Genomic DNA, 23,998 nt, shown 5'->3' with positions numbered 1-23,998 from the left:
AAGATGAGACCTCTAATTATGCCTTTCCAATACTTTGAATGTGTTATTGTTGAGTTTAACATCTTGGTAATCATAATGTCCGCAGGCCTTGTTTTTCTCGGGTTTTATTAACGCGCTCCATGTGTGTGGCCGGTTAGCTCAGTTGGTTAGAGCGTGGTGCTAATAACGCCAAGGTCGCGGGTTCGATCCCCGTACGGGCCATGACTTTTCTTCTTTAAAGAAACCACAGCATTTGGAATGGTGCCAAAATGAACATTCTTTAACAAAATGAACCGGTGCGATATGAAGTAGAACCAGTAATATTTCAGATTCCTCATCTTTAAACATGTATTAGGAATGAACACATACAATTAAAAAGAAAGCTTACGTAGTCGGCAGGATTCGAACCTGCGCGGGGAAACCCCAATGGATTTCTAGTCCATCGCCTTAACCACTCGGCCACGACTACATGTTCTTACATTGGACTGTGAAATGATCCATATTATTGTCAAAAGAAGTAAAAGACACCCGCGGTAATGCTGCAGATGGCAGTATAGGCTAACATGAACCGAAGTCAAATGCCTTTGTTGAAACTCCATCGATTTATACAAGGCAAGCACACGTGGGAAATGTAAATACAATATCCTTTCTGTCAACGTTCATAATAATGAATACATCTTTATTTCAAAATACGTAACAATTTAAGTGATCTTTTCAAACCACCCATACACAAAAAACAAAGTAGATCTTGATTTCAACTGAAAAACTGACTTGCTTCATGGCTGCTGCCACAGCACTCAAGCACGTTGTGGCTAGCGTGAGCGGACTTAGCAGATAACAAGATCTACAAAATATCACATGCCAATAAAACATAACACAATTATGTTCGATTTTATAACAAAACCCCACCCCAGATGGGAATCGAACCCACTATCCCTGGCTTAGGAGGCCAGTGGCCTTAGCCATTAGGCCACTAGGGCTGACATGGGAAGCGCACATTTGGTAGTTCTAAAGAAAGTGGGAACAATAGTATCGTGGTTTCATAAATATCCAAGCCATCTTTGGTGTTCAAACAAAGCAGTTACATTGGGAAAGGGCCGTACTTATCAGTAAGTGTTTGAAATGCATGTGGGAAGATTTAAGATTGTGAAGAAGTTTTAATATGCTTCGTATTTGCGCATTGGTAACCTTACATAATTACGTTTTGATTAATGCCACTTCCTTACCTGACAGTAGTCAGGGTGACGATACAAGACCAAAGCCAATAAACCTGTTATTTTCCTGTCCTTTCATTACCATATTCTAGTGTGCTTGTTCAGAATATGCGTGAATCCTGAAAACGTCTTGCTAATATGTGAACAAAGCCAGCATTCACTTTATTGATCACCATGTGGAATAGCCGCTATTGGAACACACATGATTGTGTTAAAGATGTTAAAAGACTTTCAATGTACACGTTTTAGAGCTGAACGTTTGTTGAGACAGTTCAAGCGCTGTAGCAGTGTTTACCTATTTCATGGATGTTTGCTTTTTCGTCTTACTCTGGAAAAAATAATAATAGCAATAGAAAAATGTAGGCAAAACAATTTTTGAGAACCGCATTTGGGTGAAAAATGAACAGTTTCAAAACACATTTGTAAAGGCATTGGATTCTATTATGGTGTTTCCGAGCTGTTGAATGTTTCTTATTATATACAGGTTTACTGGCTTGACAGAAAGGCGATTGACAAAAAGAATGCCTCGTCCCTGCGTGGGCTTGAAACAGCAACATTTTGGTTAAGCCGAACGCGCTCACCGATTACCTTGTTTTATTAGATAACACCCTCGGAGCCCAACAGAACACTGTATGCGTATAATTAAAATATTTACGGTTCAAATGGGAATCGTATTCATCAGATTTTAAGCACACATTTGATAGACGTCACAGTGCAAAGGAGGAAGGCAGGCAATGCAAATGAGGCAACTGGCTCGTACTTTTTAAATCATATCAAAAAATTGAACCCAATTAAGCTTTTAACCGCCTGCAGTCTGGGATGAGTTTGAAATGTTATTGTAACAACTCACTGGGCTACAGCAATTGCATTATATGAAAGTGCTCCTGTTTATTTGTCACCGGCACAGCTACCGGTGCCACTCAGAGTTGGAGGGAGACGGTCGGCCACTTGCCCATAAAACAATACTTTCAGGGATCATTTCTATAGTGATTTGCTAGCGAAATGCGTTTTGAAAGTGTTTGGGCTCGCTACCCACGAGGAAGAGTGAGAGTGTTCGTTTTTGAGCGTGAAGAAGACAGCGAGTGTTGTTTTTGACCAACTGCTCGCTGTTATTGATGACCGCTCCAGTGTTCCTTTGGGGGCTGGAGGAAGCGGACACGTTCTGAGTGGGTATCTTACCAAAACGTAAGAAAGATGAACTACAGTTGCAAAGCACTGCTGCTTTTTCGATGATTGATTAAAACTATCAAACTGACTGAAAACACGGATCGCATTAATTGCGATTGGTTTCATACCAATACGCTTACATAACAGATATTGGTTATAGACAATGTCATATACACAGAAATGAACACGGACAGTGTTTATTAAGGGCTGACTCATTGACATGTTCGAGAGATCTAGGTGTACTGGACAAATCTACTGGATTTTTTTCCATGTCGTAATTGTGCCGCCTGTGATAATGCGTTTGCGTTTTACAAGCCATACAACGAAAAAAGAGCAGAGTGTCTTACAAGTGATGACCTGTGCTTCAACGCATGTCATTTATTTGTTTTTTTGTCCTTGCCATTTGCAATATGTTGGTAAAACTACTAGACAGTGACGATTGCGCATTGATGAGCAAGCATAAAAGTTCAATTAGGAGAAAAGATATCCATTCACCACTAGCTAGACATTTCGTAGATGCCAAACATTCCATTTCAGATCTGAAATACCGCAGCATACAAAAAATATTTCAAGCTCGAGGACGTGATAATCTCGATCAAAAACTATTACAATGTGAATCCAAATGGATCTTCTATCTCCATATGGTACAAACCGAGGGATTAAATGAAGCGCTAGGATTATCCTGTTTTCTGTGATATAATGCGCAACCATACTTGTCTTTCATAAGATCTGAAAATAAATTATAGCGCTTTGAGATTATGTCTGTTATTAGCAGATTGTTTAGAAATGTACTCAAATATGTTACAACTGTTCTGTCTACGAAATATATCTGTAACATTTATGTAATGCCTTTGTGGTTTTTTGATGAAGTTCATTTGCTAACAGACTGTTCTGATTTTGATTCAAACCGTGAAGCGATCGCTCTGTTTGCAGTATATTTTCTTTCAGTAAGAGGAGTGTCCTTGTGATTCCATACAGAATGCGACAAAACCTGTCGCCCTCCTTAATATAAACAGAAAAAGAACAAGTACACGCACACGCCAGGTGATTTACTGCAGCGTCAGACATGGGAGGTTCAGCAGTGTGCTGCAGCGTTGTGCAAAGTCGTCGGTGTAAGTCAGGATGGCCGAGCGGTCTAAGGCGCTGTGGTCAGGTCGCAGTCTCCATGGAGGCGTGGGCTCGAACCCCACTTCTGACAACTGTTCTTGTTAATTTATTTCTAAAACGTCCACCGAATGCTTGGTAATTTTACATGTTTTTCTTTTTAGTATTCAAATCACAGCTTTTTAAATGAGAGAAAGTCACCGCAAGCCCGCACCTCGCCACTTTCTTCACACTGCTAAACTGCCTCATAAAGATGAGACCTCTAATTATGCCTTTCCAATACTTTGAATGTGTTATTGTTGAGTTTAACATCTTGGTAATCATAATGTCCGCAGGCCTTGTTTTTCTCGGGTTTTATTAACGCGCTCCATGTGTGTGGCCGGTTAGCTCAGTTGGTTAGAGCGTGGTGCTAATAACGCCAAGGTCGCGGGTTCGATCCCCGTACGGGCCATGACTTTTCTTCTTTAAAGAAACCACAGCATTTGGAATGGTGCCAAAATGAACATTCTTTAACAAAATGAACCGGTGCGATATGAAGTAGAACCAGTAATATTTCAGATTCCTCATCTTTAAACATGTATTAGGAATGAACACATACAATTAAAAAGAAAGCTTACGTAGTCGGCAGGATTCGAACCTGCGCGGGGAAACCCCAATGGATTTCTAGTCCATCGCCTTAACCACTCGGCCACGACTACATGTTCTTACATTGGACTGTGAAATGATCCATATTATTGTCAAAAGAAGTAAAAGACACCCGCGGTAATGCTGCAGATGGCAGTATAGGCTAACATGAACCGAAGTCAAATGCCTTTGTTGAAACTCCATCGATTTATACAAGGCAAGCACACGTGGGAAATGTAAATACAATATCCTTTCTGTCAACGTTCATAATAATGAATACATCTTTATTTCAAAATACGTAACAATTTAAGTGATCTTTTCAAACCACCCATACACAAAAAACAAAGTAGATCTTGATTTCAACTGAAAAACTGACTTGCTTCATGGCTGCTGCCACAGCACTCAAGCACGTTGTGGCTAGCGTGAGCGGACTTAGCAGATAACAAGATCTACAAAATATCACATGCCAATAAAACATAACACAATTATGTTCGATTTTATAACAAAACCCCACCCCAGATGGGAATCGAACCCACTATCCCTGGCTTAGGAGGCCAGTGGCCTTAGCCATTAGGCCACTAGGGCTGACATGGGAAGCGCACATTTGGTAGTTCTAAAGAAAGTGGGAACAATAGTATCGTGGTTTCATAAATATCCAAGCCATCTTTGGTGTTCAAACAAAGCAGTTACATTGGGAAAGGGCCGTACTTATCAGTAAGTGTTTGAAATGCATGTGGGAAGATTTAAGATTGTGAAGAAGTTTTAATATGCTTCGTATTTGCGCATTGGTAACCTTACATAATTACGTTTTGATTAATGCCACTTCCTTACCTGACAGTAGTCAGGGTGACGATACAAGACCAAAGCCAATAAACCTGTTATTTTCCTGTCCTTTCATTACCATATTCTAGTGTGCTTGTTCAGAATATGCGTGAATCCTGAAAACGTCTTGCTAATATGTGAACAAAGCCAGCATTCACTTTATTGATCACCATGTGGAATAGCCGCTATTGGAACACACATGATTGTGTTAAAGATGTTAAAAGACTTTCAATGTACACGTTTTAGAGCTGAACGTTTGTTGAGACAGTTCAAGCGCTGTAGCAGTGTTTACCTATTTCATGGATGTTTGCTTTTTCGTCTTACTCTGGAAAAAATAATAATAGCAATAGAAAAATGTAGGCAAAACAATTTTTGAGAACCGCATTTGGGTGAAAAATGAACAGTTTCAAAACACATTTGTAAAGGCATTGGATTCTATTATGGTGTTTCCGAGCTGTTGAATGTTTCTTATTATATACAGGTTTACTGGCTTGACAGAAAGGCGATTGACAAAAAGAATGCCTCGTCCCTGCGTGGGCTTGAAACAGCAACATTTTGGTTAAGCCGAACGCGCTCACCGATTACCTTGTTTTATTAGATAACACCCTCGGAGCCCAACAGAACACTGTATGCGTATAATTAAAATATTTACGGTTCAAATGGGAATCGTATTCATCAGATTTTAAGCACACATTTGATAGACGTCACAGTGCAAAGGAGGAAGGCAGGCAATGCAAATGAGGCAACTGGCTCGTACTTTTTAAATCATATCAAAAAATTGAACCCAATTAAGCTTTTAACCGCCTGCAGTCTGGGATGAGTTTGAAATGTTATTGTAACAACTCACTGGGCTACAGCAATTGCATTATATGAAAGTGCTCCTGTTTATTTGTCACCGGCACAGCTACCGGTGCCACTCAGAGTTGGAGGGAGACGGTCGGCCACTTGCCCATAAAACAATACTTTCAGGGATCATTTCTATAGTGATTTGCTAGCGAAATGCGTTTTGAAAGTGTTTGGGCTCGCTACCCACGAGGAAGAGTGAGAGTGTTCGTTTTTGAGCGTGAAGAAGACAGCGAGTGTTGTTTTTGACCAACTGCTCGCTGTTATTGATGACCGCTCCAGTGTTCCTTTGGGGGCTGGAGGAAGCGGACACGTTCTGAGTGGGTATCTTACCAAAACGTAAGAAAGATGAACTACAGTTGCAAAGCACTGCTGCTTTTTCGATGATTGATTAAAACTATCAAACTGACTGAAAACACGGATCGCATTAATTGCGATTGGTTTCATACCAATACGCTTACATAACAGATATTGGTTATAGACAATGTCATATACACAGAAATGAACACGGACAGTGTTTATTAAGGGCTGACTCATTGACATGTTCGAGAGATCTAGGTGTACTGGACAAATCTACTGGATTTTTTTCCATGTCGTAATTGTGCCGCCTGTGATAATGCGTTTGCGTTTTACAAGCCATACAACGAAAAAAGAGCAGAGTGTCTTACAAGTGATGACCTGTGCTTCAACGCATGTCATTTATTTGTTTTTTTGTCCTTGCCATTTGCAATATGTTGGTAAAACTACTAGACAGTGACGATTGCGCATTGATGAGCAAGCATAAAAGTTCAATTAGGAGAAAAGATATCCATTCACCACTAGCTAGACATTTCGTAGATGCCAAACATTCCATTTCAGATCTGAAATACCGCAGCATACAAAAAATATTTCAAGCTCGAGGACGTGATAATCTCGATCAAAAACTATTACAATGTGAATCCAAATGGATCTTCTATCTCCATATGGTACAAACCGAGGGATTAAATGAAGCGCTAGGATTATCCTGTTTTCTGTGATATAATGCGCAACCATACTTGTCTTTCATAAGATCTGAAAATAAATTATAGCGCTTTGAGATTATGTCTGTTATTAGCAGATTGTTTAGAAATGTACTCAAATATGTTACAACTGTTCTGTCTACGAAATATATCTGTAACATTTATGTAATGCCTTTGTGGTTTTTTGATGAAGTTCATTTGCTAACAGACTGTTCTGATTTTGATTCAAACCGTGAAGCGATCGCTCTGTTTGCAGTATATTTTCTTTCAGTAAGAGGAGTGTCCTTGTGATTCCATACAGAATGCGACAAAACCTGTCGCCCTCCTTAATATAAACAGAAAAAGAACAAGTACACGCACACGCCAGGTGATTTACTGCAGCGTCAGACATGGGAGGTTCAGCAGTGTGCTGCAGCGTTGTGCAAAGTCGTCGGTGTAAGTCAGGATGGCCGAGCGGTCTAAGGCGCTGTGGTCAGGTCGCAGTCTCCATGGAGGCGTGTGCTCGAACCCCACTTCTGACAACTGTTCTTGTTAATTTATTTCTAAAACGTCCACCGAATGCTTGGTAATTTTACATGTTTTTCTTTTTAGTATTCAAATCACAGCTTTTTAAATGAGAGAAAGTCACCGCAAGCCCGCACCTCGCCACTTTCTTCACACTGCTAAACTGCCTCATAAAGATGAGACCTCTAATTATGCCTTTCCAATACTTTGAATGTGTTATTGTTGAGTTTAACATAACATCTTGGTAATCATAATGTCCGCAGGCCTTGTTTTTCTCGGGTTTTATTAACGTGCTCCATGTGTGTGGCCGGTTAGCTCAGTTAGCTCAGTTGGTTAGAGCGTGGTGCTAATAACGCCAAGGTCGCGGGTTCGATCCCCATATGGGCCATGACTTTTCTTCTTTAAAGAAACCACAGCATTTGGAATGGTGCCAAAATGAACATTCTTTAACAAAATGAACCGGTGCGATATGAAGTAGAACCAGTAATATTTCAGATTCCTCATCTTTAAACATGTATTAGGAATGAACACATACAATTAAAAAGAAAGCTTACGTAGTCGGCAGGGTTCGAACCTGCGCGGGGAAACCCCAATGGATTTCTAGTCCATCGCCTTAACCACTCGGCCACGACTACATGTTCTTACATTGGACTGTGAAATGATCCATATTATTGTCAAAAGAAGTAAAAGACACCCGCGGTAATGCTGCAGATGGCAGTATAGGCTAACATGAACCGAAGTCAAATGCCTTTGTTGAAACTCCATCGATTTATACAAGGCAAGCACACGTGGGAAATGTAAATACAATATCCTTTCTGTCAACGTTCATAATAATGAATACATCTTTATTTCAAAATACGTAACAATTTAAGTGATCTTTTCAAACCACCCATACACAAAAAACAAAGTAGATCTTTATTTCAACTGAAAAACTGACTTGCTTCATGGCTGCTGCCACAGCACTCAAGCACGTTGTGGCTAGCGTGAGCGGACTTAACAGATAACAAGATCTACAAAATATCACATGCCAATAAAACATAACACAATTATGTTCGATTTTATAACAAAACCCCACCCCAGATGGGACTCGAACCCACTATCCCTGGCTTAGGAGGCCAGTGGCCTTGGCCATTAGGCCACTAGGGCTGACATGGGAAGCGCACATTTGGTAGTTCTAAAGAAAGTGGGAACAATAGTATCGTGGTTTCATAAATATCCAAGCCATCTTTGGTGTTCAAACAAAGCAGTTACATTGGGAAAGGGCCGTACTTATCAGTAAGTGTTTGAAATGCATGTGGGAAGATTTAAGATTGTGAAGAAGTTTTAATATGCTTCGTATTTGCTCATTGGTAACCTTACATAATTACGTTTTGATTAATGCCACTTCCTTACCTGACAGTAGTCAGGGTGACGATACAAGACCAAAGCCAATAAACCTGTTATTTTCCTGTCCTTTCATTACCATATTCTAGTGTGCTTGTTCAGAATATGCGAGAATCCTGAAAACGTCTTGCTAATATGTGAACAAAGCCAGCATTCACTTTATTGATCACCATGTGGAATAGCCGCTATTGGAACACACATGATTGTGTTAAAGATGTTAATAGACTTTCAATGTACACGTTTTAGAGCTGAACGTTTGTTGAGACAGTTCAAGCGCTGTATCAGTGTTTACCTATTTCATGGATGTTTGCTTTTTCGTCTTACTCTGGAAAAAATAATAATAGCAATAGAAAAATGTAGGCAAAACAATTTTTGAGAACCGCATTTGGGTGAAAAATGAACAGTTTCAAAACACATTTGTAAAGGCATTGGATTCTATTATGGTGTTTCCGAGCTGTTGAATGTTTCTTATTATATACAGGTTTACTGGCTTGACAGAAAGGCGATTGACAAAAAGAATGCCTCGTCCCTGCGTGGGCTTGAAACAGCAACGTTTTGGTTAAGCCGAACGCGCTCACCGATTACCTTGTTTTATTAGATAACACCCTCGGAGCCCAACAGAACACTGTATGCGTATAATTAAAATATTTACGGTTCAAATGGGAATCGTATTCATCAGATTTTAAGCACACATTTGATAGACGTCACAGTGCAAAGGAGGAAGGCAGGCAATGCAAATGAGGCAACTGGCTCGTACTTTTTAAATCATATCAAAAAATTGAACCCAATTAAGCTTTTAACCGCCTGCAGTCTGGAATGAGTTTGAAATGTTATGGTAACAACTCACTGGGCTACAGCAATTGCATTATATGAAAGTGCTCCTGTTTATTTGTCACCGGCACAGCTACCGGTGCCACTCAGAGTTGGAGGGAGACGGTCGGCCACTTGCCCATAAAACAATACTTTCAGGGATCATTTCTATAGTGATTTGCTAGCGAAATGCGTTTTGAAAGTGTTTGGGCTCGCTACCCACGAGGAAGAGTGAGAGTGTTCGTTTTTGAGCGTGAAGAAGACAGCGAGTGTTGTTTTTGACCAACTGCTCGCTGTTATTGATGACCGCTCCAGTGTTCCTTTGGGGGCTGGAGGAAGCGGACACGTTCTGAGTGGGTATCTTACCAAAACGTAAGAAAGATGAACTACATTTGCAAAGCACTGCTGCTTTTTCGATGATTGATTAAAACTATCAAACTGACTGAAAACACGGATCGCATTAATTGCGATTGGTTTCATACCAATACGCTTACATAACAGATATTGGTTATAGACAATGTCATATACACAGAAATGAACACGGACAGTGTTTATTAAGGGCTGACTCATTGACATGTTCGAGAGATCTAGGTGTACTGGACAAATCTACTGGATTTTTTTCCATGTCGTAATTGTGCCGCCTGTGATAATGCGTTTGCGTTTTACAAGCCATACAACGAAAAAAGAGCAGAGTGTCTTACAAGTGATGACCTGTGCTTCAACGCATGTCATTTATTTGTTTTTTTGTCCTTGCCATTTGCAATATGTTGGTAAAACTACTAGACAGTGACGATTGCGCATTGATGAGCAAGCATAAAAGTTCAATTAGGAGAAAAGATATCCATTCACCACTAGCTAGACATTTCGTAGATGCCAAACATTCCATTTCAGATCTGAAATACCGCAGCATACAAAAAATATTTCAAGCTCGAGGACGTGATAATCTCGATCAAAAACTATTACAATGTGAATCCAAATGGATCTTCTATCTCCATATGGTACAAACCGAGGGATTAAATGAAGCGCTAGGATTATCCTGTTTTCTGTGATATAATGCGCAACCATACTTGTCTTTCATAAGATCTGAAAATAAATTATAGCGCTTTGAGATTATGTCTGTTATTAGCAGATTGTTTAGAAATGTACTCAAATATGTTACAACTGTTCTGTCTACGAAATATATCTGTAACATTTATGTAATGCCTTTGTGGTTTTTTGATGAAGTTCATTTGCTAACAGACTGTTCTGATTTTGATTCAAACCGTGAAGCGATCGCTCTGTTTGCAGTATATTTTCTTTCAGTAAGAGGAGTGTCCTTGTGATTCCATACAGAATGCGACAAAACCTGTCGCCCTCCTTAATATAAACAGAAAAAGAACAAGTACACGCACACGCCAGGTGATTTACTGCAGCGTCAGACATGGGAGGTTCAGCAGTGTGCTGCAGCGTTGTGCAAAGTCGTCGGTGTAAGTCAGGATGGCCGAGCGGTCTAAGGCGCTGTGGTCAGGTCGCAGTCTCCATGGAGGCGTGTGCTCGAACCCCACTTCTGACAACTGTTCTTGTTAATTTATTTCTAAAACGTCCACCGAATGCTTGGTAATTTTACATGTTTTTCTTTTTAGTATTCAAATCACAGCTTTTTAAATGAGAGAAAGTCACCGCAAGCCCGCACCTCGCCACTTTCTTCACACTGCTAAACTGCCTCATAAAGATGAGACCTCTAATTATGCCTTTCCAATACTTTGAATGTGTTATTGTTGAGTTTAACATAACATCTTGGTAATCATAATGTCCGCAGGCCTTGTTTTTCTCGGGTTTTATTAACGTGCTCCATGTGTGTGGCCGGTTAGCTCAGTTAGCTCAGTTGGTTAGAGCGTGGTGCTAATAACGCCAAGGTCGCGGGTTCGATCCCCATATGGGCCATGACTTTTCTTCTTTAAAGAAACCACAGCATTTGGAATGGTGCCAAAATGAACATTCTTTAACAAAATGAACCGGTGCGATATGAAGTAGAACCAGTAATATTTCAGATTCCTCATCTTTAAACATGTATTAGGAATGAACACATACAATTAAAAAGAAAGCTTACGTAGTCGGCAGGGTTCGAACCTGCGCGGGGAAACCCCAATGGATTTCTAGTCCATCGCCTTAACCACTCGGCCACGACTACATGTTCTTACATTGGACTGTGAAATGATCCATATTATTGTCAAAAGAAGTAAAAGACACCCGCGGTAATGCTGCAGATGGCAGTATAGGCTAACATGAACCGAAGTCAAATGCCTTTGTTGAAACTCCATCGATTTATACAAGGCAAGCACACGTGGGAAATGTAAATACAATATCCTTTCTGTCAACGTTCATAATAATGAATACATCTTTATTTCAAAATACGTAACAATTTAAGTGATCTTTTCAAACCACCCATACACAAAAAACAAAGTAGATCTTTATTTCAACTGAAAAACTGACTTGCTTCATGGCTGCTGCCACAGCACTCAAGCACGTTGTGGCTAGCGTGAGCGGACTTAACAGATAACAAGATCTACAAAATATCACATGCCAATAAAACATAACACAATTATGTTCGATTTTATAACAAAACCCCACCCCAGATGGGACTCGAACCCACTATCCCTGGCTTAGGAGGCCAGTGGCCTTGGCCATTAGGCCACTAGGGCTGACATGGGAAGCGCACATTTGGTAGTTCTAAAGAAAGTGGGAACAATAGTATCGTGGTTTCATAAATATCCAAGCCATCTTTGGTGTTCAAACAAAGCAGTTACATTGGGAAAGGGCCGTACTTATCAGTAAGTGTTTGAAATGCATGTGGGAAGATTTAAGATTGTGAAGAAGTTTTAATATGCTTCGTATTTGCTCATTGGTAACCTTACATAATTACGTTTTGATTAATGCCACTTCCTTACCTGACAGTAGTCAGGGTGACGATACAAGACCAAAGCCAATAAACCTGTTATTTTCCTGTCCTTTCATTACCATATTCTAGTGTGCTTGTTCAGAATATGCGAGAATCCTGAAAACGTCTTGCTAATATGTGAACAAAGCCAGCATTCACTTTATTGATCACCATGTGGAATAGCCGCTATTGGAACACACATGATTGTGTTAAAGATGTTAATAGACTTTCAATGTACACGTTTTAGAGCTGAACGTTTGTTGAGACAGTTCAAGCGCTGTATCAGTGTTTACCTATTTCATGGATGTTTGCTTTTTCGTCTTACTCTGGAAAAAATAATAATAGCAATAGAAAAATGTAGGCAAAACAATTTTTGAGAACCGCATTTGGGTGAAAAATGAACAGTTTCAAAACACATTTGTAAAGGCATTGGATTCTATTATGGTGTTTCCGAGCTGTTGAATGTTTCTTATTATATACAGGTTTACTGGCTTGACAGAAAGGCGATTGACAAAAAGAATGCCTCGTCCCTGCGTGGGCTTGAAACAGCAACGTTTTGGTTAAGCCGAACGCGCTCACCGATTACCTTGTTTTATTAGATAACACCCTCGGAGCCCAACAGAACACTGTATGCGTATAATTAAAATATTTACGGTTCAAATGGGAATCGTATTCATCAGATTTTAAGCACACATTTGATAGACGTCACAGTGCAAAGGAGGAAGGCAGGCAATGCAAATGAGGCAACTGGCTCGTACTTTTTAAATCATATCAAAAAATTGAACCCAATTAAGCTTTTAACCGCCTGCAGTCTGGAATGAGTTTGAAATGTTATGGTAACAACTCACTGGGCTACAGCAATTGCATTATATGAAAGTGCTCCTGTTTATTTGTCACCGGCACAGCTACCGGTGCCACTCAGAGTTGGAGGGAGACGGTCGGCCACTTGCCCATAAAACAATACTTTCAGGGATCATTTCTATAGTGATTTGCTAGCGAAATGCGTTTTGAAAGTGTTTGGGCTCGCTACCCACGAGGAAGAGTGAGAGTGTTCGTTTTTGAGCGTGAAGAAGACAGCGAGTGTTGTTTTTGACCAACTGCTCGCTGTTATTGATGACCGCTCCAGTGTTCCTTTGGGGGCTGGAGGAAGCGGACACGTTCTGAGTGGGTATCTTACCAAAACGTAAGAAAGATGAACTACATTTGCAAAGCACTGCTGCTTTTTCGATGATTGATTAAAACTATCAAACTGACTGAAAACACGGATCGCATTAATTGCGATTGGTTTCATACCAATACGCTTACATAACAGATATTGGTTATAGACAATGTCATATACACAGAAATGAACACGGACAGTGTTTATTAAGGGCTGACTCATTGACATGTTCGAGAGATCTAGGTGTACTGGACAAATCTACTGGATTTTTTTCCATGTCGTAATTGTGCCGCCTGTGATAATGCGTTTGCGTTTTACAAGCCATACAACGAAAAAAGAGCAGAGTGTCTTACAAGTGATGACCTGTGCTTCAACGCATGTCATTTATTTGTTGTTTTGTCCTTGCCATTTGCAATATGTTGGTAAAACTACTAGACAGTGACGATTGCGCATTGATGAGCAAGCATAAAAGTTCAATTAGGAGAAAAGATATCCATTCACCACTAGCTAGACATTTCGTAGATGCCAAACATTCCATTTCAGATCTGAAATACCGCAGCATACAAAAAATATTTCAAGCTCGAGGACGTGATAATCTCGATCAAAAACTATTACAATGTGAATCCAAATGGATCTTCTATCTCCATATGGTACAAACCGAGGGATTAAATGAAGCGCTAGGATTATCCTGTTTTCTGTGATATAATGCGCAACCATACTTGTCTTTCATAAGATCTGAAAATAAATTATAGCGCTTTGAGATTATGTCTGTTATTAGCAGATTGTTTAGAAATGTACTCAAATATGTTACAACTGTTCTGTCTACGAAATATATCTGTAACATTTATGTAATGCCTTTGTGGTTTTTTGATGAAGTTCATTTGCTAACAGACTGTTCTGATTTTGATTCAAACCGTGAAGCGATCGCTCTGTTTGCAGTATATTTTCTTTCAGTAAGAGGAGTGTCCTTGTGATTCCATACAGAATGCGACAAAACCTGTCGCCCTCCTTAATATAAACAGAAAAAGAACAAGTACACGCACACGCCAGGTGATTTACTGCAGCGTCAGACATGGGAGGTTCAGCAGTGTGCTGCAGCGTTGTGCAAAGTCGTCGGTGTAAGTCAGGATGGCCGAGCGGTCTAAGGCGCTGTGGTCAGGTCGCAGTCTCCATGGAGGCGTGGGCTCGAACCCCACTTCTGACAACTGTTCTTGTTAATTTATTTCTAAAACGTCCACCGAATGCTTGGTAATTTTACATGTTTTTCTTTTTAGTATTCAAATCACAGCTTTTTAAATGAGAGAAAGTCACCGCAAGCCCGCACCTCGCCACTTTCTTCACACTGCTAAACTGCCTCATAAAGATGAGACCTCTAATTATGCCTTTCCAATACTTTGAATGTGTTATTGTTGAGTTTAACATAACATCTTGGTAATCATAATGTCCGCAGGCCTTGTTTTTCTCGGGTTTTATTAACGCGCTCCATGTGTGTGGCCGGTTAGCTCAGTTGGTTAGAGCGTGGTGCTAATAACGCCAAGGTCGCGGGTTCGATCCCCATACGGGCCATGACTTTTCTTCTTTAAAGAAACCACAGCATTTGGAATGGTGCCAAAATGAACATTCTTTAACAAAATGAACCGGTGCGATATGAAGTAGAACCAGTAATATTTCAAATTCCTCATCTTTAAACATGTATTAGGAATGAACACATACAATTAAAAAGAAAGCTTACGTAGTCGGCAGGATTCGAACCTGCGCGGGGAAACCCCAATGGATTTCTAGTCCATCGCCTTAACCACTCGGCCACGACTACATGTTCTTACATTGGACTGTGAAATGATCCATATTATTGTCAAAAGAAGTAAAAGACACCCGCGGTAATGCTGCAGATGGCAGTATAGGCTAACATGAACCGAAGTCAAATGCCTTTGTTGAAACTCCATCGATTTATACAAGGCAAGCACACGTGGGAAATGTAAATACAATATCCTTTCTGTCAACGTTCATAATAATGAATACATCTTTATTTCAAAATACGTAACAATTTAAGTGATCTTTTCAAACCACACATACACAAAAAACAAAGTAGATCTTTATTTCAACTGAAAAACTGACTTGCTTCATGGCTGCTGCCACAGCACTCAAGCACGTTGTGGCTAGCGTGAGCGGACTTAGCAGATAACAAGATCTACAAAATATCACATGCCAATAAAACATAACACAATTATGTTCGATTTTATAACAAAACCCCACCCCAGATGGGACTCGAACCCACTATCCCTGGCTTAGGAGGCCAGTGGCCTTAGCCATTAGGCCACTAGGGCTGACATGGGAAGCGCACATTTGGTAGTTCTAAAGAAAGTGGGAACAATAGTATCGTGGTTTCATAAATATCCAAGCCATCTTTGGTGTTCAAACAAAGCAGTTACATTGGGAAAGGGCCGTACTTATCAGTAAGTGTTTGAAATGCATGTGGGAAGATTTAAGATTGTGAAGAAGTTTTAATATGCTTCGTATTTGCGCATTGGTAACCTTACATAATTACGTTTTGATTAATGCCACTTCCTTACCTGACAGTAGTCAGGGTGACGATACAAGACCAAAGCCAATAAACCTGTTATTTTCCTGTCCTTTCATTACCATATTCTAGTGTGCTTGTTCAGAATATGCGTGAATCCTGAAAACGTCTTGCTAATATGTGAACAAAGCCAGCATTCACTTTATTGATCACCATGTGGAATAGCCGCTATTGGAACACACATGATTGTGTTAAAGATGTTAATAGACTTTCAATGTACACGTTTTAAAGCTGAACGTTTGTTGAGACAGTTCAAGCGCTGTAGCAGTGTTTACCTATTTCATGGATGTTTGCTTTTTCGTCTTACTCTGGAAAAAATAATAATAGCAATAGAAAAATGTAGGCAAAACAATTTTTGAGAACCGCATTTGGGTGAAAAATGAACAGTTTCAAAACACATTTGTAAACGCATTGGATTCTATTATGGTGTTTCCGAGCTGTTGAATGTTTCTTATTATATACAGGTTTACTGGCTTGACAGAAAGGCGATTGACAAAAAGAATGCCTCGTCCCTGCGTGGGCCTGAAACAGCAACGTTTTGGTTAAGCCGAACGCGCTCACTGATTACGTTGTTTTATTAGATAACACCCTCGGAGCCCAACAGAACACTGTATGCGTATAATTAAAATATTTACGGTTCAAATGGGAATCGTATTCATCAGATTTTAAGCACACATTTGATAGACGTCACAGTGCAAAGGAGGAAGGCAGGCAATGCAAATGAGGCAACTGGCTCGTACTTTTTAAATCATACCAAAAAATTGAACCCAATTAAGCTTTTAACCGCCTGCAGTCTGGAATGAGTTTGAAATGTTATTGTAACAACTCACTGGGCTACAGCAATTGCATTATATGAAAGTGCTCCTGTTTATTTGTCACCGGCACAGCTACCGGTGCCACTCAGAGTTGGAGGGAGACGGTCGGCCACTTGCCCATAAAACAATACTTTCAGGGATCATTTCTATAGTGATTTGCTAGCAAAATGCGTTTTGAAAGTGTTTGAGCTCGCTACCCACGAGGAAGAGTGAGAGTGTTCGTTTTTGAGCGTGAAGAAGACAGCGAGTGTTGGTTTTGACCAACTGCTCGCTGTTATTGATGACCGCTCCAGTGTTCCTTAGGGGGCTGGAGGAAGCGGACACGTTCTGAGTGGGTATCTTACCAAAACGTAAGAAAGATAAACTACAGTTGCAAAGCACTGCTGCTTTTTCGATGATTGATTAAAACTATCAAACTGACTGAAAACACGGATCGCATTAATTGCGATTGGTTTCATACCAATACGCTTACATAACAGATATTGGTTATAGACAATGTCATATACACAGAAATGAACACGGACAGTGTTTATTAAGGGCTGACTCATTGACATGTTCGAGAGATCTAGGTGTACTGGACAAATCTACTGGATTTTTTTCCATGTCGTAATTGTGCCGCCTGTGATAATGCGTTTGCGTTTTACAAGCCATACAACGAAAAAAAGAGTACAGTGTCTTACAAGTGATGACCTGTGCTTCAACGCATGTCATTTATTTGTTTTTTTTGTCCTTGCCATTTGCAATATGTTGGTAAAACTACTAGACAGTGACGATTGCGCATTGATGAGCAAGCATAAAAGTTCAATTAGGTGAAAAGATATCCATTCACCACTAGCTAGACATTTCGTAGATGCCAAACATTCCATTTCAGATCTGAAATACCGCAGCATACAAAAAATATTTCAAGCTCGAGGACGTGATAATCTTGATCAAAAACTATTACAATATGAATCCAAATGGATCTTCTATCTCCATATGGTACAACCCGAGGGATTAAATGAAGCGCTAGGATTATCCTGTTTTCTGTGATATAATGCGCAACCATACTTGTCTTTCATAAGATCTGAAAATAAATTATAGCGCTTTGAGATTATGTCTGTTATTAGCAGATTGTTTAGAAATGTACTCAAATATGTTACAACTGTTCTGTCTACGAAATATATCTGTAACATTTATGTAATGCCTTTGTGGTTTTTTGATGAAGTTCATTTGCTAACAGACTGTTCTGATTTTGATTCAAACCGTGAAGCGATCGCTCTGTTTGCAGTATATTTTCTTTCAGTAAGAGGAGTGTCCTTGTGATTCCATACAGAATGCGACAAAACCTGTCGCCCTCCTTAATATAAACAGAAAAAGAACAAGTACACGCACACGCCAGGTGATTTACTGCAGCGTCAGACATGGGAGGTTCAGCAGTGTGCTGCAGCGTTGTGCAAAGTCATCGGTGTAAGTCAGGATGGCCGAGCGGTCTAAGGCGCTGTGGTCAGGTCGCAGTCTCCATGGAGGCGTGGGCTCGAACCCCACTTCTGATAACTGTTCTTGTTAATTTATTTCTAAAACGTCCACCGAATGCTTGGTAATTTTACATGTTTTTCTTTTTAGTATTCAAATCACAGCTTTTTAAATGAGAGAAAGTCACCGCAAGCCCGCACCTCGCCACTTTCTTCACACTGCTAAACTGCCTCATAAAGATGAGACCTCTAATTATGCCTTTCCAATACTTTGAATGTGTTATTGTTGAGTTTAACATATCTTGGTAATCATAATGTCCGCAGGCCTTGTTTTTCTCGGGTTTTATTAACGCGCTCCATGTGTGTGGCCGGTTAGCTCAGTTGGTTAGAGCGTGGTGCTAATAACGCCAAGGTCGCGGGTTCGATCCCCGTACGGGCCATGACTTTTCTTCTTTAAAGAAACCACAGCATTTGGAATGTTGCCAAAATGAACATTCTTTAACAAAATGAACCGGTGCGATATGAAGTAGAACCAGTAATATTTCAGATTCCTCATCTTTAAACATGTATTAGGAATGAACACATACAATTAAAAAGAAAGCTTACGTAGTCGGCAGGATTCGAACCTGCGCGGGGAAACCCCAATGGATTTCTAGTCCATCGCCTTAACCACTCGGCCACGACTACATGTTCTTACATTGGACTGTGAAATGATCCATATTATTGTCAAAAGAAGTAAAAGACATCCGCGGTAATGCTGCAGATGGCAGTATAGGCTAACATGAACCGAAGTCAAATGCCTTTGTTGAAACTCCATCGATTTATACAAGGCAAGCACACGTGGGAAATGTAAATACAATATCCTTTCTGTCAACGTTCATAATAATGAATACATCTTTATTTCAAAATACGTAACAATTTAAGTGATCTTTTCAAACCACCCATACACAAAAAACAAAGTAGATCTTGATTTCAACTGAAAAACTGACTTGCTTCATGGCTGCTGCCACAGCACTCAAGCACGTTGTGGCTAGCGTGAGCGGACTTAGCAGATAACAAGATCTACAAAATTTCACATGCCAATAAAACATAACACAATTATGTTCGATTTTATAACAAAACCCCACCCCAGATGGGACTCGAACCCACTATCCCTGGCTTAGGAGGCCAGTGGCCTTAGCCATTAGGCCACTAGGGCTGACATGGGAAGCGCACATTTGGTAGTTCTAAAGAAAGTGGGAACAATAGTATCGTGGTTTCATAAATATCCAAGCCATCTTTGGTGTTCAAACAAAGCAGTTACATTGGGAAAGGGCCGTACTTATCAGTAAGTGTTTGAAATGCATGTGGGAAGATTTAAGATTGTGAAGAAGTTTTAATATGCTTCGTATTTGCGCATTGGTAACCTTACATAATTACGTTTTGATTAATGCCACTTCCTTACCTGACAGTAGTCAGGGTGACGATACAAGACCAAAGCCAATAAACCTGTTATTTTCCTGTCCTTTCATTACCATATTCTAGTGTGCTTGTTCAGAATATGCGTGAATCCTGAAAACGTCTTGCTAATATGTGAACAAAGCCAGCATTCACTTTATTGATCACCATGTGGAATAGCCGCTATTGGAACACACATGATTGTGTTAAAGATGTTAATAGACTTTCAATGTACACGTTTTAGAGCTGAACGTTTGTTGAGACAGTTCAAGCGCTGTAGCAGTGTTTACCTATTTCATGGATGTTTGCTTTTTCGTCTTACTCTGGAAAAAATAATAATAGCAATAGAAAAATGTAGGCAAAACAATTTTTGAGAACCGCATTTGGGTAAAAAATGAACAGTTTCAAAACACATTTGTAAACGCATTGGATTCTATTATGGTGTTTCCGAGCTGTTGAATGTTTCTTATTATATACAGGTTTACTGGCTTGACAGAAAGGCGATTGACAAAAAGAATGCCTCGTCCCTGCGTGGGCCTGAAACAGCAACGTTTTGGTTAAGCCGAACGCGCTCACTGATTACGTTGTTTTATTAGATAACACCCTCGGAGCCCAACAGAACACTGTATGCGTATAATTAAAATATTTACGGTTCAAATGGGAATCGTATTCATCAGATTTTAAGCACACATTTGATAGACGTCACAGTGCAAAGGAGGAAGGCAGGCAATGCAAATGAGGCAACTGGCTCGTACTTTTTAAATCATACCAAAAAATTGAACCCAATTAAGCTTTTAACCGCCTGCAGTCTGGAATGAGTTTGAAATGTTATTGTAACAACTCACTGGGCTACAGCAATTGCATTATATGAAAGTGCTCCTGTTTATTTGTCACCGGCACAGCTACCGGTGCCACTCAGAGTTGGAGGGAGACGGTCGGCCACTTGCCCATAAAACAATACTTTCAGGGATCATTTCTATAGTGATTTGCTAGCGAAATGCGTTTTGAAAGTGTTTGGGCTCGCTACCCACGAGGAAGAGTGAGAGTGTTCGTTTTTGAGCGTGAAGAAGACAGCGAGTGTTGTTGATGACCGCTCCAGTGTTCCTTAGGGGGCTGGAGGAAGCGGACACGTTCTGAGTGGGTATCTTACCAAAACGTAAGAAAGATGAACTACAGTTGCAAAGCACTGCTGCTTTTTCGATGATTGATTAAAACTATCAAACTGACTGAAAACACGGATCGCATTAATTGCGATTGGTTTCATACCAATACGCTTACATAACAGATATTGGTTATAGACAATGTCATATACACAGAAATGAACACGGACAGTGTTTATTAAGGGCTGACTCATTGACATGTTCGAGAGATCTAGGTGTACTGGACAAATCTACTGGATTTTTTTCCATGTCGTAATTGTGCCGCCTGTGATAATGCGTTTGCGTTTTACAAGCCATACAACGAAAAAAGAGTACAGTGTCTTACAAGTGATGACCTGTGCTTCAACGCATGTCATTTATTTGTTTTTTTTGTCCTTGCCATTTGCAATATGTTGGTAAAACTACTAGACAGTGACGATTGCGCATTGATGAGCAAGCATAAAAGTTCAATTAGGTGAAAAGATATCCATTCACCACTAGCTAGACATTTCGTAGATGCCAAACATTCCAATTCAGATCTGAAATACCGCAGCATACAAAAAATATTTCAAGCTCGAGGACGTGATAATCTCGATCAAAAACTATTACAATGTGAATCCAAATGGATCTTCTATCTCCATATGGTACAAACCGAGGGATTAAATGAAGCGCTAGGATTATCCTGTTTTCTGTGATATAATGCGCAACCATACTTGTCTTTCATAAGATCTGAAAATAAATTATAGCGCTTTGAGATTATGTCTGTTATTAGCAGATTGTTTAGAAATGTACTCAAATATGTTACAACTGTTCTGTCTACGAAATATATCTGTAACATTTATGTAATGCCTTTGTGGTTTTTTGATGAAGTTCATTTGCTAACAGACTGTTCTGATTTTGATTCAAACCGTGAAGCTATCGCTCTGTTTGCAGTATATTTTCTTTCAGTAAGAGGAGTGTCCTTGTGATTCCATACAGAATGCGACAAAACCTGTCGCCCTCCTTAATATAAACAGAAAAAGAACAAGTACACGCACACGCCAGGTGATTTACTGTAGCGTCAGACATGGGAGGTTCAGCAGTGTGCTGCAGCGTTGTGCAAAGTCGTCGGTGTAAGTCAGGATGGCCGAGCGGTCTAAGGCGCTGTGGTCAGGTCGCAGTCTCCATGGAGGCGTGGGCTCGAACCCCACTTCTGACAACTGTTCTTGTTAATTTATTTCTAAAACGTCCACCGAATGCTTGGTAATTTTACATGTTTTTCTTTTTAGTATTCAAATCACAGCTTTTTAAATGAGAGAAAGTCACCGCAAGCCCGCACCTCGCCACTTTCTTCACACTGCTAAACTGCCTCATAAAGATGAGACCTCTAATTATGCCTTTCCAATACTTTGAATGTGTTATTGTTGAGTTTAACATAACATCTTGGTAATCATAATGTCCGCAGGCCTTGTTTTTCTCGGGTTTTATTAACGTGCTCCATGTGTGTGGCCGGTTAGCTCAGTTGGTTAGAGCGTGGTGCTAATAACGCCAAGGTCGCGGGTTCGATCCCCATACGGGCCATGACTTTTCTTCTTTAAAGAAACCACAGCATTTGGAATGGTGCCAAAATGAACATTCTTTAACAAAATGAACCGGTGCGATATGAAGTAGAACCAGTAATATTTCAGATTCCTCATCTTTAAACATGTATTAGGAATGAACACATACAATTAAAAAGAAAGCTTACGTAGTCGGCAGGATTCGAACCTGCGCGGGGAAACCCCAATGGATTTCTAGTCCATCGCCTTAACCACTCGGCCACGACTACATGTTCTTACATTGGACTGTGAAATGATCCATATTATTGTCAAAAGAAGTAAAAGAAACCCGCGGTAATGCTGCAGATGGCAGTATAGGCTAACATGAACCGAAGTCAAATGCCTTTGTTGAAACTCCATCGATTTATACAAGGCAAGCACACGTGGGAAATGTAAATACAATATCCTTTCTGTCAACGTTCATAATAATGAATACATCTTTATTTCAAAATACGTAACAATTTAAGTGATCTTTTCAAACCACCCATACACAAAAAACAAAGTAGATCTTTATTTCAACTGAAAAACTGACTTGCTTCATGGCTGCTGCCACAGCACTCAAGCACGTTGTGGCTAGCGTGAGCGGACTTAACAGATAACAAGATCTACAAAATATCACATGCCAATAAAACATAACACAATTATGTTCGATTTTATAACAAAACCCCACCCCAGATGGGACTCGAACCCACTATCCCTGGCTTAGGAGGCCAGTGGCCTTAGCCATTAGGCCACTAGGGCTGACATTGGAAGCGCACATTTGGTAGTTCTAAAGAAAGTGGGAACAATAGTATCGTGGTTTCATAAATATCCAAGCCATCTTTGGTGTTCAAACAAAGCAGTTACATTGGGAAAGGGCCGTACTTATCAGTAAGTGTTTGAAATGCATGTGGGAAGATTTAAGATTGTGAAGAAGTTTTAATATGCTTCGTATTTGCGCATTGGTAACCTTACATAATTACGTTTTGATTAATGCCACTTCCTTACCTGACAGTAGTCAGGGTGACGATACAAGACCAAAGCCAATAAACCTGTTATTTTCCTGTCCTTTCATTACCATATTCTAGTGTGCTTGTTCAGAATATGCGTGAATCCTGAAAACGTCTTGCTAATATGTGAACAAAGCCAGCATTCACTTTATTGATCACCATGTGGAATAGCCGCTATTGGAACACACATGATTGTGTTAAAGATGTTAATAGACTTTCAATGTACACGTTTTAGAGCTGAACGTTTGTTGAGACAGTTCAAGCGCTGTAGCAGTGTTTACCTATTTCATGGATGTTTGCTTTTTCGTCTTACTCTGGAAAAAATAATAATAGCAATAGAAAAATGTAGGCAAAACAATTTTTGAGAACCGCATTTGGGTGAAAAATGAACAGTTTCAAAACACATTTGTAAAGGCATTGGATTCTATTATGGTGTTTCCGAGCTGTTGAATGTTTCTTATTATATACAGGTTTACTGGCTTGACAGA

General features: G+C 40.0%; 22 non-coding genes and 1 pseudogene across 22 annotated transcripts; 16 read left to right on the top strand and 7 right to left on the bottom strand.

The window, feature by feature from the left end:
* Window positions 1-127: 127 nt before the first annotated feature.
* Window positions 128-201, top strand: trnai-aau (transfer RNA isoleucine (anticodon AAU)). The gene has a single exon. It is a non-coding gene; the product is annotated as a tRNA-Ile (tRNA).
* Window positions 202-366: 165 nt separating this feature from the next.
* trnas-aga (transfer RNA serine (anticodon AGA)) lies at window positions 367-448 on the bottom strand. The gene has a single exon. It is a non-coding gene; the product is annotated as a tRNA-Ser (tRNA).
* Window positions 449-2,149: 1,701 nt separating this feature from the next.
* On the top strand, window positions 2,150-2,364 carry LOC131702297 (small nucleolar RNA U3). The gene has a single exon (XR_009309444.1). It is a non-coding gene; the product is annotated as a small nucleolar RNA U3 (small nucleolar RNA).
* A 1,112-nt stretch (window positions 2,365-3,476) lies between these two features.
* trnal-cag (transfer RNA leucine (anticodon CAG)) lies at window positions 3,477-3,558 on the top strand. The gene has a single exon. It is a non-coding gene; the product is annotated as a tRNA-Leu (tRNA).
* Window positions 3,559-3,841: 283 nt separating this feature from the next.
* trnai-aau (transfer RNA isoleucine (anticodon AAU)) lies at window positions 3,842-3,915 on the top strand. The gene has a single exon. It is a non-coding gene; the product is annotated as a tRNA-Ile (tRNA).
* Window positions 3,916-4,080: 165 nt separating this feature from the next.
* On the bottom strand, window positions 4,081-4,162 carry trnas-aga (transfer RNA serine (anticodon AGA)). Its single transcript has one exon. It is a non-coding gene; the product is annotated as a tRNA-Ser (tRNA).
* Window positions 4,163-5,863: 1,701 nt separating this feature from the next.
* On the top strand, window positions 5,864-6,078 carry LOC131702296 (small nucleolar RNA U3). Its single transcript, XR_009309443.1, has one exon. It is a non-coding gene; the product is annotated as a small nucleolar RNA U3 (small nucleolar RNA).
* A 1,490-nt stretch (window positions 6,079-7,568) lies between these two features.
* trnai-aau (transfer RNA isoleucine (anticodon AAU)) lies at window positions 7,569-7,643 on the top strand. The gene has a single exon. It is a non-coding gene; the product is annotated as a tRNA-Ile (tRNA).
* Window positions 7,644-7,808: 165 nt separating this feature from the next.
* Window positions 7,809-7,890, bottom strand: trnas-aga (transfer RNA serine (anticodon AGA)). The gene has a single exon. It is a non-coding gene; the product is annotated as a tRNA-Ser (tRNA).
* A 1,701-nt stretch (window positions 7,891-9,591) lies between these two features.
* Window positions 9,592-9,806, top strand: LOC131702295 (small nucleolar RNA U3). Its single transcript, XR_009309442.1, has one exon. It is a non-coding gene; the product is annotated as a small nucleolar RNA U3 (small nucleolar RNA).
* A 1,490-nt stretch (window positions 9,807-11,296) lies between these two features.
* trnai-aau (transfer RNA isoleucine (anticodon AAU)) lies at window positions 11,297-11,371 on the top strand. The gene has a single exon. It is a non-coding gene; the product is annotated as a tRNA-Ile (tRNA).
* A 165-nt stretch (window positions 11,372-11,536) lies between these two features.
* Window positions 11,537-11,618, bottom strand: trnas-aga (transfer RNA serine (anticodon AGA)). Its single transcript has one exon. It is a non-coding gene; the product is annotated as a tRNA-Ser (tRNA).
* Window positions 11,619-13,319: 1,701 nt separating this feature from the next.
* Window positions 13,320-13,534, top strand: LOC131702294 (small nucleolar RNA U3). Its single transcript, XR_009309441.1, has one exon. It is a non-coding gene; the product is annotated as a small nucleolar RNA U3 (small nucleolar RNA).
* A 1,112-nt stretch (window positions 13,535-14,646) lies between these two features.
* Window positions 14,647-14,728, top strand: trnal-cag (transfer RNA leucine (anticodon CAG)). The gene has a single exon. It is a non-coding gene; the product is annotated as a tRNA-Leu (tRNA).
* Window positions 14,729-15,016: 288 nt separating this feature from the next.
* Window positions 15,017-15,090, top strand: trnai-aau (transfer RNA isoleucine (anticodon AAU)). Its single transcript has one exon. It is a non-coding gene; the product is annotated as a tRNA-Ile (tRNA).
* A 165-nt stretch (window positions 15,091-15,255) lies between these two features.
* trnas-aga (transfer RNA serine (anticodon AGA)) lies at window positions 15,256-15,337 on the bottom strand. Its single transcript has one exon. It is a non-coding gene; the product is annotated as a tRNA-Ser (tRNA).
* Window positions 15,338-17,038: 1,701 nt separating this feature from the next.
* On the top strand, window positions 17,039-17,253 carry LOC131702313 (small nucleolar RNA U3). The gene has a single exon (XR_009309460.1). It is a non-coding gene; the product is annotated as a small nucleolar RNA U3 (small nucleolar RNA).
* A 1,481-nt stretch (window positions 17,254-18,734) lies between these two features.
* On the top strand, window positions 18,735-18,808 carry trnai-aau (transfer RNA isoleucine (anticodon AAU)). Its single transcript has one exon. It is a non-coding gene; the product is annotated as a tRNA-Ile (tRNA).
* Window positions 18,809-18,973: 165 nt separating this feature from the next.
* Window positions 18,974-19,055, bottom strand: trnas-aga (transfer RNA serine (anticodon AGA)). Its single transcript has one exon. It is a non-coding gene; the product is annotated as a tRNA-Ser (tRNA).
* Window positions 19,056-20,756: 1,701 nt separating this feature from the next.
* Window positions 20,757-20,947, top strand: LOC131702269 (small nucleolar RNA U3; annotated as a pseudogene).
* Window positions 20,948-22,060: 1,113 nt separating this feature from the next.
* trnal-cag (transfer RNA leucine (anticodon CAG)) lies at window positions 22,061-22,142 on the top strand. Its single transcript has one exon. It is a non-coding gene; the product is annotated as a tRNA-Leu (tRNA).
* A 288-nt stretch (window positions 22,143-22,430) lies between these two features.
* trnai-aau (transfer RNA isoleucine (anticodon AAU)) lies at window positions 22,431-22,504 on the top strand. Its single transcript has one exon. It is a non-coding gene; the product is annotated as a tRNA-Ile (tRNA).
* A 165-nt stretch (window positions 22,505-22,669) lies between these two features.
* Window positions 22,670-22,751, bottom strand: trnas-aga (transfer RNA serine (anticodon AGA)). Its single transcript has one exon. It is a non-coding gene; the product is annotated as a tRNA-Ser (tRNA).
* Window positions 22,752-23,998: the final 1,247 nt, after the last annotated feature.

Source organism: Acipenser ruthenus, chromosome 29, assembly GCF_902713425.1.
Source record: "Acipenser ruthenus chromosome 29, fAciRut3.2 maternal haplotype, whole genome shotgun sequence".
NCBI lineage: Eukaryota > Metazoa > Chordata > Actinopteri > Acipenseriformes > Acipenseridae > Acipenser > Acipenser ruthenus.
This window is presented reverse-complemented; position numbering and strand designations above follow the sequence as displayed.